The following is a 10,038-nucleotide window of genomic DNA, read 5'->3' as shown; positions in this document are numbered from 1 at the left end:
AATCAGCATTGAATCTTAAGATTCGGATTTGGCCGAGTCAAATCAGGGACAGTGATCCGAATCAAGTAACTGAATCACTGTCCCTGATTTGGGCCGAATCCAAATTGAATAGGGCCCGCTTTGCACACTCCTACCAATAAGCAAGGCAATTCTAGAAAAACAGACATCAATTCCAAACGTCGATAGAAAAGTAGGGAGGCAAACAAGATGTTTACTTCAGAAACAAGAACAAAACCAGCAAAGAAAGAAATTTATATTTGCATCTTCTAATAACATTTCATAGCAAATAAATATGTAAAATGTATTGTGAAGAAGTTAGTTTGCAGTCTCCCCTTATCAGTCTGCTATTTGACAAGAGTGGTTTTGCTGTGCAGCATCCTTTGATCAGCCACGCCATCCTGCTTTTCTTTCCAGAGACTCTTCATTTTTAGCCTTTTAAAAGGAGGGGATTTACACAGAGTGGCTCAGACATCTTACAAACATAGATTAATAAAAAATAAATTGGCCTTGAATGCTGGCAAAACTCAAAACCATATGTTCAGAGAGTTGTTTCATTCAATCATAATTAAATTTTTACAAAATGAGTAGCTTTAAACAGTTGGGGATCTTGATGGAATCTGACTTTTGCTACAGATGTTGGAAATTGCATACGATCCAGAGGAGGTTTCACAGGCAAGGCTAAAACAGCTCCACATATGTACAAGTGATCTAAGGAATTTTGAGCCCTATTCTGCTCATTGTCATGCTGGTGTAAACCTAGAGTAAATCGCATCTTGCAAAGTTTAACACAAATGCTTACATTTAAGCATATGCTGACTCCATGTACTCTGATGGGACTATGCACATGGTTAAACGTGATTATATATCTTTGTGAGTTTTAATTTCAACAAAGTTATCTCAAGTGTAAATCAGTGTTACTTATAGCGGAATTTGGCATTACATCAGAGGACATTTTCCTTTACTCACAAGTGTTGGATCATCTTGTTAACAAATGTGTGGGTCTGCAGTCATTTAGGTGTTCTTCATTTTAGCAACTAATTATTAGAATAGACTTTGAAAATGGATAGAATAGAGCTGTCTAAGCTCTCTGAAAATACAAAATAAAAAATAAACCTTGAGTGATTACCTAAAGTTACAGATGCAAGGCTGGGCTGGTGTAGGCTATCCTAAAAGGTTCTATTTTTAATTTTTTATGCACAAACTAAACTACTGTTTATTGTCTTTCTACCTAGCTAAGTTTAGTTAATTTATTTGGAGCAAAGGGGTTATAAAGGTGAAGATTAATGCACAAATAACTCTTAATCCTGGAAACTTACTGGGAGGCATAAACTCACAAGAGCATGTTGCAAAGGTGAGTTTATAACGGTGCCTAATATATTTGAGATCTTTACATCGCTGCAGTAATGCCAGGGTGTATCTCTGAAAGTTATTGCAGAACAAATTGGAGAAGGATCAAGAGGTTGTTTTTATGATCACTAATGTGTAAGTGTATCTGTTAACAAAAGAGAAATTGCATCTGCGGTTCAAGTTGGTAAGTGATCACCGGAGGAGCCTGTGCTGATTCCACACTGAGAGGCACGGTTGAAACCACAGATGAACAGAGATAAACAAGGATTTTTTTCCTTCTAATAACTGTATGATACAAATGGCTTAGATGTATCATGAGAGTGTGCGTATCTGCGTGTTGCCTCTCTCTGAAGCATGGGGCGTAAGTCTGGAGCAGGAGACTGATTTTGATGGACCCGCGGTCTGATTCGGTAAGGAAAACCCCATAGCTTCCTGCTTGAACGTCATTCAGGTCTTTCTGGCAGCACACCACAAAGTCCCTCCAATAAAGGTCGGCACAATAAACCGTTCTTAGTAGTTTCAAGGTCAAACGTAGTTCTTTCTATGAAAATAAAAGATAGCACTACATTACCTTGTCAAGTTAATACAGTGTGATAGACCATCTCAGGCAGCACATCCTGAAAGACTGTAAACGTCTAATAGATTTAAGGAAACTGTACCTCAGGGAACATATTAGGTAGAACTCATCAATGGATCAAAACTGTCTCAGAGCCGTGCTTATTAGGGGCCAGAACAGTTTTAAATAATTACTTTCTTATGAAAAGCCTCAAGACAAATGCATTTCTTAGAGTAGCTTTACAAGAATGGGTCAATAATTTCTATTGGAGAGTTGTTTAGGTTTTTTTAACACTGGCATGAGCAATTTCTATAATTTGAACTCTAATTAAGTTTTGAGAGTTTTTTTCCAAATGATTTTCAAATCACTTGATGTGCTGTTTATATTCTGTCATTCTTTGTAGATGAAATTGGACATATTTGCAAAGTCTCTTAGCAGTACGCCTCTAATGACAAAACATTTTTAATTATAAAATATGTTCTTGTAAGTTTTGCATTAATCAGATATAAAATTAACAGTATAAAGCTTGTACACATGTTCACAGACATATACAGCATCAGGAAGCTTCCATCCTCTGGGAAATATATCACAACATATTTTTTAAAAATTGGAATCAACACTATGCTAAGGGCCAGATTCTGCTATTTTTGTACACATTCAGTAGTACTTCCTGCCAATAATATTCCCATTGACATCAATTCTACTACTATATTATACTTGCATTAGTAGCAAGGGTGGCAGATTATAGCCTTCAGTTATTTATTTTCCATAGGAGGTTGAACTGAAGTTCAACTTTTAAACCTGTCAAGCCCTTTTCAAAAGTTGCTGTAAGCTCCAGGTGCCTAGTCAATGGGACTAAGATTTCACCCTGTAGACCTTATCCGTCACACTGTTACAGTGAATTAAATGAATTAAGTGAAGTTCTGTCAGTGGAAAGCTCATATGATGGAGTGGTAAATTAAAATCTGTGTATATAATGTTCCTGTGTGTATGAAATTGTGCAACAAAAAAGAAATAAAATATGTAAACAAGCATGAAATGATCAAGAGAGGTAAATGTGTGAGTTTATTGTTCTCCGTGCAGATCAATTTTTCATGAAACTGTTTTCCCACTCCCATTTTTTCTAGCTTATATCTAAGGCTCAGATCCACAGAAGGACTTGGTGCCTAAACTGGGGCTTAAGTGGCATTTAGGTTCAAGATTACAACTCTCAAAATGCCCATGCTTCAGCTCCCAAGTTTTCACCAGTAAAGTTTCCTAAGTTCTTCTCTGGTAGATGCTCAGAATTGGTGCTACCCAGCCCAGGTGGACGAATTTGGTGCCACCATTCCTGCCTAGCCACTACCCTGATGGCACTCTCCTCGGTTGCAAGAGATGTGGGTTCGAATGTACCCAGACTGAGAAGGCTTCCCATATCTGGTGTGAATGGTCTAACCACTGAGAAGCAGTTTCCTAAAGCAAGTTATCTTGCTGAGCTCCTATGAATCTTGCTGGGATCCTGTGATCCCTGCTGACTTCCTGCCCTTGGGGCGGGGGGCTGGACTTGGTCCTTCGGGGTCCCTTCCAGCCCAAATGCCTATGAAACCTAAAAGAAGGATAAGCCCTTTTTGAACAGGGACAACTTAGGAGCCAGTCACCCCGAGAAGATGCTGGGCTGCAAATCCTGATCTAATGTAAGCACTTCACTGCAGCCCAGAGTTAGACAGACGCATCTTCATTGTATGCCTGTTGCTGTGGAGGCCACTACCAAGGAACTTTTTCCCACCCACCCACTCTTGCTCAGAAACCTGGGCATGCAGGACTGAAGATACCCCAAGGATTTCCCCCACTACCCCCAAGATCTCCATCTCCATTGTGCTTGTGAGCAGCTGGGGTGACCCCAGAACTTCTTCACTAACGCCTTTCTGAGGTCGGCACATGCAAACTGGAGAAGGTGTGTGGGGTCATGCTTATCAACACTGTGACCCGGTGTTGATGGACTCTAAGTCCCAGAAAGAGGTAGGATTTAAGACCTCACCTCTCATCAGTGTTCCCTACATCTAGCTCAGGGCTATATGACTAGTGGCTGCCAGCTGCCTGCAGCCCATGTGTGGTAATATGAATCCCCCAGGCTTCCACCTAGCTGCTGCTTGCCCCTATTGCTCCAGTTGCAGCAGCAGCTGAGGTCTTGGGCCTCTCCCTCCTTCCCCAGCTTTAGTTGTATGCCCTTCCTTCCAAGGGTAGCATGGTGCAGCACAGTCCACAGAGCTGGGGTAGCTGAGAGCCTGGCGTGTCTGTGGCACAGTGCCACAGGGGAGCTCACCGGGAGCACGAAGGTGAGGCAGGGTGCTGCACCATGCTGGGGACTGTACATGTGCACATACAGGGCATGCACCCCAGGGGCTTGGGCCCCTCATGGGACAGTCTGGGGCACATGTGGCCTCCAGCTGCTTTGAAGGTGAATAGTCCTAGTCAAGCTTCTGTGGCTCACTCCTGAACGTGTTGGCTGTTGTGAATCCTATGTTGAGGTATTTTCCTCTTCCCATGTGTTGTTTAATGGGTACTGACACCTAAATCAGGATTGGTCTGCTCTGGAGCCAGGCATCTAAAATTAAAGTTTTGCAATACTGAGCATCACAGTGCTTAAGATGCTTGGTTGAGCTAGCTCTTAGTTCAGAATTTCAAGTCAATAAGAGTTTCTCAACTGCTTCCCAAATTGTAGCATATTTTTATTCTTCAGATGCACTTATCTTTCGTTACAAATGACTGTTAAAAGGCTGTTACATATTAGCACTCTACTATGTTAGTTAACCCCATTATGTTTATGCCATTTACAATCAGGATGCACTGTAATGCACAACTTAAGCTTCATATTGAAGAGTGCATAAATATGAATAGGTTAATGATCCTCCAGTTTTAGAGCAGTTGCTCTTTAAAAAGAATGACCCATGATCTCTTGATGGAATTATTAGGGAATCATTTCATATTTAACTGAATATTGGCTTTGTCTCATAGTTTCTGTCTCTTACCATAATTCAGTTTTTGTAGGGTGGTAATTTTTGTGCTGGAAATGGCAGCAGTCTTTCCAGGATATAATTTGCTGATGGTCTTGCTTTGACCCGCACTCAGCAAAAGCTACTGAACACATACTTAAGCACACTGTGACAGGTCACAACCAGTGGGGCGGCCGTGACGCCTCTCAGCAAAACTGCAACTTCCGTCTGGCTCAGACTCTATGGCCTCTCCCTCTCCGTCACTCGCCCACCATGCCTTGATCTTATTCTTAAGAGTGTTTAAGGGAGACTACCAGCAGGCCTCAGAGTGAACCTCAGTCTTACAAGTTTCCCTCCCTCAGGGTCTCGTTGCAGTCCTCTGTCCTAATAAGTCCCTCCTGGCTTGACTATGCACCTGCAGGGCACCTGTAGCCTTAGGGGCAACTTGCATGTTTCCTTTCCTGCCCTACACCATGTCCCAAGCCTCGCAGGTGTTACAATAACAACATAATTGTAACATCTCTCAGGGCCTCAGCCCCTTTCAATCTCGCCAGGCCGCTTTGCCTAAGCCCACTGTGCCAGACCCAGCGTTGAGGTGCTAGCTTCAATCTATCGCCTTCAATCTCAGGGTCCCTGACCTTTGTCCACCAGGCCCCCAGACCCTTTGCTGTGCCCCGCTTGGGCCCCCGGCCCCTGTCTGCTCTGTAGCCTTGTACTGCCTCTCTGGGGCTCAATAATAGTTCACTCCTTGAGCCTGCCCGTGGCAAGGGCTCCAGGCAATCACATGCCTTACAGGCATTAATGGGACCTCCAAAACCATCCCTTACAGTCCCAACCCAAACCACTGGTACAGACAGCAACATAAACATAAGGCCATGGGCTATAACATAATAATAGCAATATTAATAATAATAATAATAGCCCTCTGCCCCTTTAGGAGCAGAGGGCTATTATTATTAGGAGTTTAGGAGGGTAAACCTTTACCCCTAATATAGTCTGCCTCCCTGCCATGGTACCTCGTGAGCTCCTGGCCTCACAACTCCTGTAGGCAGCAAAACACAGTCAAGCATCCCTGGGGGTCTCTTCTAGGCAGGAGCTCCTTCCCCTGCATCTGCCAGGGAAAGACTCCCCTGCTAGCCCCAGTCTTGGCTTTATATGCTCCCCAGGCCCTGCCTACATCCTGTCAGGTGACCTCTTGCAGGTGTCTGCTAATTGCTTCATTTGCCCGGGTGCCCTGGCCACCCTGCAGTGCTTCCTGGCTGGGCTGCCTTTATCTTAAAGTAACAGAGAGCCCAGGCTCCTTGATACACACACATTCATCTATTTTGCTCAGTTTAAGCTTCTTTTATTCTCCTTTTTCCCTTCTGTCCACTCCCCAAATAGAAATATCAAAGGCCTGATTTTGAAACTCTTGTCCATATTGTGGCGTGCCATTGAAATCAATGGGCCTATTCACAGCATGAAATGCTAAAATGTGAGAAGGGTATTTAGGTTTGTAACCTATGCTCCACCAGCTTGAATAACAAGTAAAAGTAAAAGCAGAATGTCAGACCAGCAACTGAAATTGTCAAACCCAGAATTAAAGACCACATCAAAGGAGAAATATGATTTTACATTACTCTTCTTATCCAATATACAATCTGTCTTATAATCTATTAAAATGGCTGAATACTGCTCATATTTCTGCTACCTGTTGCTTTTTATTGTTCCAAATGCATGGAAAGTCAACCAAAATGTGTTTAGAGAAAAACAGCAATTCTTTTTTTCTCTTTTATCACTACCTCCAATTTGACTCTAATTCTGTGGTTCCCATAACAACATCCAAATAACTGAAAGCTCTGTCAAAAGACTATACCAGTGCTGTCCACAAAGCCAACAGGACATTGTGGCCTTACTAAGCATTTACTTTGCCTTCCCTGTTCCCTGGGAAAAAAAGCCCATCTGCTTTGAGATGGTGCCTTCTTCCTTTGCTCTACAAACTAAACTTGCTGCTAATGAATGTCACTAGTTTCTCCCACCTGTAAAAATGACAGAAACAAATTACCTACTGCAGCGAATTTCTTGCAGATGTTATACAATTTACCTGTTTTTTTCAGATCTTTGTTCTTCTTTAGATTATCCAGAGGAATACAATTGAGCTGTTTCTTTGTGTTCAAAACATAGCAAAGAAAAAATACAGATGATTAGTTTTTCTAACATTTTCTATTGTGTCCCAACACTTCATATCAGCTTAGGCCAAGCAACAGCAGAATGCAACATATCAAATAATTGTTTTCTTTTTAAATTGTATTTTTTTTGTACTTGTTGTGCTGTGAGTATTTTCTGATGGTACAGGAATACTATCTGGTAAGGAAATGATACTTTTGCTATGGCCTACAACTTACATTGTACTAACTTGGAAGTTCATTTCCCGTAAGCTTCTTTTAAACTAAATTAAACTCTCCAACTAGAACAGGCAGCTGCATGAAGTAAACCTGAAGCTGTATTCTTAGGTCCATTTGAACATAGTGCTTTAGCCCAGCAAATTGACAGGGCTCATATCCTCACTAGTGTGCTGACAGTACAACCAGCTTCTTTCGCCCTGAATTTGTTAGGACACAGACAGGAAAGGGATTGAAGGACAGGGGGAACATTGGTTTGTTTATCCTGCTGGTGATGAAAATAACCCTCTAAATGTCTGATGGCAACCTGCTATTGCAGAGATAAAAAAAAATGCCTGAACTGCCTGCAAGTAGCCACAATCCTTAATTTATTTATTAAAGATATTTCTATAGCATATCCGTGTTAAACTTGACAGCTTGATTGCAGTGGGGTCCTGCCCCAGGGCTGCTGTTTAGATGCATCATATGACATAGAACATCAACACAAAATAGTTTTGCTAGAATAAAAACAGTCTGTTTATCATGCTGCCCATATTTACCATCTCAAGTGCACAATTCAACAGTTTTGCAAAATTGAATAGTATATGCTCCAGTTCTCTCTTGGAATGTTTTGATGTTAGAAAAACCATTGTATTTTTGTGCAGAAGGAGATGAGTCTTTATCCAGAAACAAAGCCTTGCCTTAAGCATTGTGATCTTTCCCTACCCATATGTTTAATAGATGTGCCCATATATATATGGCCAGTGCCCTTCACCACTAGTATATAGTTGTCAGTCTACCATTATAATAACATATAAAGCAAATCTACCATTATGACAACATATAAGGTAAATGGTTATAGTATTCCCAAACAAAAAATACCTTAATATGGCACTAAGGGTGAGAATACACATCAATAATCTCAGTGGTTTTAAAAAAAAATTACAGAGATGTGGCAGTGATTCTAAAGCTAACTATAACACACCCAGAAAATTCAGTTAAGGGTAAGATATTAAGGTATAGAGATGCAGAGCTAAAAAACCCCCCCGAAACAATGTTAAGTATGTGTCCTGCAGTGATGCTTTAACAAAAATATAAATATAAAATATATTCATATTTTAGGTCCTAGATTTGATAAAACTGACTTTTAAAGATCTATTTGATTTTTTTAACATACTTCCTCAAGTGTAATGTCATAACAGGGCAGCGTGATGGTCATTTGGGTTCCTTAGCTGCATTTCCATACCTTAACATATTTGGCTTTCTTACAAGTTTAACTCTATGATTAGTGGTAGGGTTTAATAATTTTTAGTTTGGGGGTAATTGCATCATCTCTGCAATGTTTTTACCCTTAAGTTCCTCAAATTCTAAACTCTAGCTTTGATTTATTTAAACTCAGTTTAATTTATTTTCTCTTATAAACTAACACATCAGTCTGTAAATTCTCAGGAGTTCATCCTCTGCTCAAAGAGTAATTACTCTACATGTGGGGAGGTTACACGTTAGTTTTACATAGTGAAGAGGTTGAATCCCCCTGCAAGCCCAAGGTGGAAATGAGTCTTAACTATGGAGTCACGACCGCTGCTTCTGCAATTAATAAGCAGCCATACATATTTCTGTAAGGATATACTAGCCTGGATATTTAGAGACAACTCCTCAACCAACCCAAGCCATATGAGCTCTTCCTCCTTGGACAAGGTGCCGGTCCGCTATGCTGTTTGGTCTCCAAGCATAGCCCTCTGAGAAATCTGTCTGCAAAGTATTTTTCCTGCACTTTGCTCTAATTGTGGCTGTGAGAGAATAGGCAGTAAAGTGCAGAAGGCCTGCAAGTCAGGAACAGGCTGGTGTGAGTTTACTCCTGGGGGACTTCTTGTGCTTGTGGCCGGTGCTGCAGGGAGCAGCAGGTGAGTAGGAGGCTCAGCCTCGGTCTTTAAGACCTGAGACAGAAGTTCATAAACTGATTTAACTTAGATCAGTCAAGTATCAGTCTGATACTACATCCATCCAGGTTTACCTTAAAACAGTTTTGGACATTTTGAAAGCAGTTTGTGTGCACTGAACATCTTTTATGTTACAGTTTCCAGTCACTTATATTGGTTTATGTGTAATTTCTGTCCCTAGCCTAAAAGGCAGTAGGGTGTCTGGGGTCAGGCTGGATGGGTCTTGAGATGCAGGTTTCAGTGTGGATGTGTGGGCTTGCTAGTTGACCCTAAGTAGCAAAGTAGACGTAACCTACATGTCACAGAGCTTTATAACATGTAGGTTTTGCAGTCTTTAATTACATGACCACACATGGTTCCTTCTGCAGGACCCCTACCTGGAATGCCTGGAATGGATGATGCTCATTTAATGAGCAACTATTCAATATTTTGTTTTCTCTTTATTGTTCAATGCGTGGCCCTAGGCCTTATTTGCCGCACGCTGTTCAAACCCTGCACTGCAGACAGCACTATTAATTTCCTTGTAGGTTTTTCTGTGATGCTTATCACTGTAGTAACAGAGTGTTTCACACATTAATTTATTTTATTTTTCAAAACAACCTTGTGAGGTGAAAGGCTAATATTATCTCTGTTTTTCAACAGGGTACTGTATAGAGAAAGATTCACGTCAAAGGTATCCTCTTGATTTGGGTGCCCAAGCTGAGCTACACAAGGCCTGATTTTTCAGAGTATTTGGCATCATATAGTACTTTATATGTTTAAAGTACAGCTCCTGTTTTCTTGTCTTACAACTGAAATCCTCAGTACTTCTGCAAACCCCATTGTCTGAGGGCGGGGACCCAGACAGGAACAGCATACAACTG

The 10,038-nt window shown here is 41.2% G+C and overlaps 1 long non-coding RNA gene across 1 annotated transcript in view; it reads right to left on the bottom strand.

Annotated features, from left to right (window-relative positions):
- Window positions 1-1,211: 1,211 nt before the first annotated feature.
- Window positions 1,212-10,038, bottom strand: part of LOC109294547 — a 48,828-nt gene continuing 40,001 nt past the window's right edge. Inside the window, exons 3-4 of the long non-coding RNA XR_002096554.1 lie at window positions 6,959-7,019; window positions 1,212-1,888 (exon numbers count right to left, since the gene is read on the bottom strand). This is a non-coding gene — a long non-coding RNA (uncharacterized LOC109294547). The remainder of the gene's footprint in view (window positions 1,889-6,958; window positions 7,020-10,038) is intronic.

Source organism: Gavialis gangeticus, unplaced genomic scaffold, assembly GCF_001723915.1.
Source record: "Gavialis gangeticus isolate Ggan-Ray unplaced genomic scaffold, GavGan_comp1, whole genome shotgun sequence".
In the NCBI taxonomy this organism is placed as follows: Eukaryota; Metazoa; Chordata; order Crocodylia; family Gavialidae; genus Gavialis; species Gavialis gangeticus.
Note: the sequence above shows the minus strand (reverse complement) of the source record. Positions and strands in the feature narration are given on the sequence as shown.